The sequence below is a fragment of the Alligator mississippiensis genome, chromosome 4 (assembly GCF_030867095.1).
Source record: "Alligator mississippiensis isolate rAllMis1 chromosome 4, rAllMis1, whole genome shotgun sequence".
In the NCBI taxonomy this organism is placed as follows: Eukaryota; Metazoa; Chordata; order Crocodylia; family Alligatoridae; genus Alligator; species Alligator mississippiensis.
The window spans coordinates 226,848,332-226,853,404 of record NC_081827.1 but is presented as its reverse complement, the minus strand read 5'-3'; positions in this window follow the sequence as shown (position 1 = coordinate 226,853,404).

The following is a 5,073-nucleotide window of genomic DNA, read 5'->3' as shown; positions in this document are numbered from 1 at the left end:
GGAGGGGCGGGGCGGAGCGTCTCATTTGCATGTCCCCCCGCCCCCCCGGGGCCGCCAGCAAGGGGAGGGGGCGTGGCCAAGGCGGGGGCAGCGGGTGGGGGCGGGGCGAGCGCCGCCAGGTGGCCCCGGGCGCCGCCCGCTCCCCGGTATGATGACGTCACCCTGCGCTGCTGCCCTCACACCTTTAGCAGCTGTCCTCGGTAGGCGCCGTACAGGGCACGCCGGGCAGCTGCACGAATGCAGACCGCTTCCGTTTGGGGCGACATTTCTTATGGGGGCACAAAGGCAAGGAAAGGCAACGTCTGTTTCCACCCTCAGATCATTCTGGCCTTGGACGGTTTCTTTGCTGATTGCAGGTTGACCATGCGCGGACTTAGCGCTACTTGTATTGTCATTTAATGGGATTTTAATTGTATGCAATCAAAAAACGAGACCATGAACAAAGCAGTTCAACACTCAACGTGCTTATTGAATCATTTAAGTCGTAGTAAAATGTTGGTTTCTGTTCGCTGCTTTCTGCACATTCTTTTAATTTTTTTCCCCATAATTATAATTTATCTGTTTATTATATAATTAACTGATGGCCTGTCCCAAGAAGGAAACTGTAACAGGGCCCTGCCCTGCGACTACTAGGGAGTGGGGGAGTCTGAACAGCCCCGCACCCCAGAAGCATCTCCGCACACCCACCCAGCCCTGGGAGCACTCGCCGGAGGCTGGGGAACCAGGTCCTGGGACCTAGCGGGTCCCTCAGCAAGGGAGCTGACATGGGTGTAGGGACTGAGAGAGGGTTAGCCACTGCCATGAGCCCAGAGTGGGAAGGAAAAAAGACACTGAAAGTAGCTTCAAGGGGCTGCACCTGGCCAGGCAGCAGGCTGCCTGGAGCCTGGAAATATCAGGGGTTAAGCAGCCACCAGGAAAGCCCAGCCTGGAGTTCCTCTCTGTTTGTTTGCTTGATCATTTGCTTTGTTGCACAAGCCTACAGGTTCTGCAAAGCCTCTGGAAGATAAGAGGCAACCAGAAGGTGAAGCCTGGAAGACCCACTGGAAGACAGGCTAAGTGCTAGCTTATTTGGTTAACTTTGTTTGCTTGTTTTGCATTGGTAACATGCCTGGGGTGGCCTCCGGGTATTATCTACTAGCCTGGCTGCAACAGAGGCAAGGGCTCTGAACAGTGGGTCCTTGGTCAAAGCCAGCAGCAAAAGTAAAACTGGTCAGTTTAACTAGCATGACCAAGCATACCTGGCTGTGGTCTGTCCAGACTCTGCCCATAGCAGCCTACAGAAACATTCAGTGTCATCCTGTGGAAAAAAAAAATCCCATTCTGGTTGTGGCTCACAGTAACATTCAGGGGTCTTTACAGTGTTACCAACTCTTTTCAAATAAGTATTTTTCTGAAACCCTACTAATTCATAAGAGCCGTAACCCTGTTTGTGTTAAAGATGATTTGGAAAGTACAAAAGAACTTTCAAAACACAACTAAGAGTGTAGAATAGTGTAGGTGTCACATTTTCCGTGACAAATGTGCTAATTATTCCCTTTCATCCTGGGTATTTCAGTTATTCAGCACATGATTTTTTTAAATTACTTATTAAAGTATATTTCAGGCAATACAACAAAGAAAGAAAGGAAGAAGCACATTGCTGTGGCTTCCTCACGACTGCTTGAAAGCATTAACAGTTTCTTTGCTTGAACCAGCTATGATGTCTATTAGTATTGACGAGCAGTGAAGGAGATTCTTTAATGTGTCATAGATTTTTTGTGTCAGAGACAGGAGTAGTTTTTCAGGATCTATATAGTCTCATTAAAAAAGCCTTTTTATGGTGGTTTTTAATGGATGCAGAACCTGTCACAAGCATGTCATAAGTCATGAAGTCCATTTCTGTTGTATCTAATGATACACTAAAACAACTTTATAAAGCAGCTAAGGTGGGGTGATTATTAAATATTGCCAGGTCCTCATTATCTCATGGATCACCTCCAAGTCTTTTAGTGACTTTTAACTGTTCACAAAAATTTCTTATGGTAACTATAAATATTACTTAAACTATAGAGTAAGTAAACTGAAATACTTAAATTTGTTCCTATCTTTAATAAGGAACAGGTAGAGAGGAAGTTTAGCTGCGTTAGTCTGAAGTTTGGCAGAAGGCAGGGCAGCGTGGCATCTTAGAGAATAATTGGTTCAGGGAGACATGAACCTTCTTAGGCGATAAACTAGTTCATCATATGCATTTGATGCTGTCACCTATGGAAATTCATGTCTCTCTGAACCAGTTAGTTTTAAAGTGTCACCCTGTCCTATCTTCTGCCTAACTTCAATAAATATTTGTTGTAATATTTTTTTTTTAGCGGGGGGACGGGCGGGAATTATAGAGACATGTTTTGTTTATCATTTAATTTCCTTCTCCCATCTGCACTCAAATCCTACTCCCAAATATTTCCTTATATTTGTAATAATAGAAGTTATAATTTAGAGAGGCTTCCTAACATAGGAAACTAAGGAGATTGGGAAATGGTCCTAGAGTTAGGGAGTAGCCAGTTAGTTATATTAGAGAGATTGAAGACTGCAGAAGCTTGTCTGCTGCTTCAATTTAAGCGTCCGTTTTTCTCATTCATGCCATCGCTGAACCTGGTGATCACGACAATCTTCATTCCTCAACAGCAGCGGTTTTCAAACTGTGGGGTGCGCCCCCCTGGGGGGTGTGAAAGAACATTGGGAGGGGGAGGGCAGCAGGAGAGGGGGGCAAGAAATTTGCAAGAAGCCAGTGCCACTGCAGCCTTGCAGGAAGATGTGGGGGCGGGGAGCCCTGGGCAGGCTCTGACAAGAGGGCTGCTGTGCTTCTGGGAGCCTGGCACAGTGGGTGCGCAGGCTACAGCCATGGTGGGGCCAAGGCAGAAGGCACTGGAGCTGCAGTGGGTGGAGCCTGCCCTGCCAAGCCGAACTAATGCAGGATGCCCTGTGCCTGGCTGCACTGTTTCCCGGGGGGGGGGGGGGCACGAACAAAATTGTAACTCAAAGAGGGGCTCAGCTCAAAAAGTTTGAAAACTGCTGCTTTACAGCCTGGAACTCCTCTTCCCTGGCACATGTTGCCTGCTCCCTCCTTGGTTCAACTAACTGGTTTCTTTGTCTTTCGTATTTATCTAGATATGTTCTTTAGACTGTTTTCCATCTGAGATTATTCTCTCTCATAGGGAAGGGGTCAGCAACCTACAGACCACAGACTGGATCTGATCCATAGAGCGAGAGGATCCTGCTCCTGCACAGGGCGTTTCAGCAGCAGTTAGTGCTATGAGAACCTGCAGAGATGGGCATTTTCCCTGTGGCACCATGGGGGGGAAAAGCAGTGGTAATGGTTAGGTCCTAGTGGCTGCCCACCTGCCAGCTTCTGACCCAAACTGGGTCACTTAAGCCCTGAACCTGAAAAGGTTACTGTTTTATAGGGAAATGGGACAGGGGCTGAGGAAAGGGGGGTGTCACAGAGTGCCCTCCAGGGTGATGCTTGCTCAGGACCGCTGTGGCCTTGTTTAGTCTCTGAGAGTACCTTTTGAAGCCAGCCCAGGCATGGCCTCTAAAGCAAGGGGGAAGCCTGAGCTCCTTCCTACACCAAGACCCTGGCGCCTCTCTCACCCTCCCTGATGCTCTGTGGTCCTGACTCAAGGAGCCAGCATCCAGTTCTATCCTGAGAAAGGGATTTCATCTCCTCTTGGGGCAACCTAGTACAGCCCCCCAGTTGCAAACAGCACAGCAAACAGTTTTTTCAGTAAAGGCATTTATTGAGGCAGGGGCCAGCCAGCTTCAGAGGAAGTTCTTTGTCCCCTCCAGAGGAGTTAAAACAGTCCCTCTGTTCTCTATCCAGCCTACACAGCCCTGAGCCCCCTCAAAGATACTCAGCTGTTCCCTTTCCAGTTTATCCAGCTCCCCAAAGCTTCTCCACTTCTCTCAGTCCCCAGCCTCTTCTAGCCAGGAGCTGCCAGGCTGTTTATTTCCAGCCTGCTTTCCCTTTTGTCAGGTTTATCCCCTCTGCACACCTTCTGGGTATTATGTCCACAAAAACATTCAAAACTGGTGAAGATCAAGCTGGTCTTGGTCCCTTCCTGCACTTTAAGCCATCTTTCTCTGTGCACAGGTTAATGAAGTAATCTGAATCATACATTATAACAACTTGAACATAGAAGTATCATGGCAAAACTTGTAGTCCGTCACAGGGGATCCCGGTGGTTCAGGTAGCTATTTCTGTTCCCCTTCCTCCTGGAAGTTTCTGTTCTGAGAGTGACTTCTGCTTTTTCTTATTTTCTTCTTATGTTGTTGTGACCTCTGTTAGAGACCAAATCTACTTTCACAGACTCACTTGGTTTTCATAGAAGTAAAGTGGAACATACGGCTTTAATAATTCAAGAAAAATAACATAATGGAAATAATATGACATATCACATCTTAGTACAGTGCATAATTTATTTTCAAGTGACAGTCATTTTTAATGTTCAGAATCATTAGATGTAATATTTTAGTGTCAATACAAGTGTGCTGTTATGCACTGTACATTGAGCCCATCTCCTCTTTAACATTAGGAGCAGCCAAATACTACCAGTTGTCCAAAACTGTGAGCAAAACACAGAATGATACTGACTCCATTGGCTTAAAACAACAGCTTTCTAAGTGGTCTGTGAAGCAATTACTATGGAGCAGTTACTGGCTGTCAGTAAAGAAAAACTGCTGTGCCAATGTAATGAAGGCTATTACCCTTTCTGTATTTTTCCCACTGTTTTGGTCAACAAAAATTATTTGAACTGCCATTTGCTGTTAAAGATGAAAGGAGTTCGATTAGCGCAAAACTGTATATGTACACTGGCCTTAAAATGATAGATGTAGCCATTTTAACCTCAGATATGACAATCAGTGTCACTGAGGAAAAAAAACAAATGTTCTGCAATATTTTATCATTTCAATGCACCAGTTTTCTTGCATGATATTCAAATTGCTTAAATTATCAAGACCCATACACTATCCTTCATAACAGGGTATGAAGGATAATGGCTGGGTATAATCAACAGAGGCTGAGAAGGTCACACCAAAAGC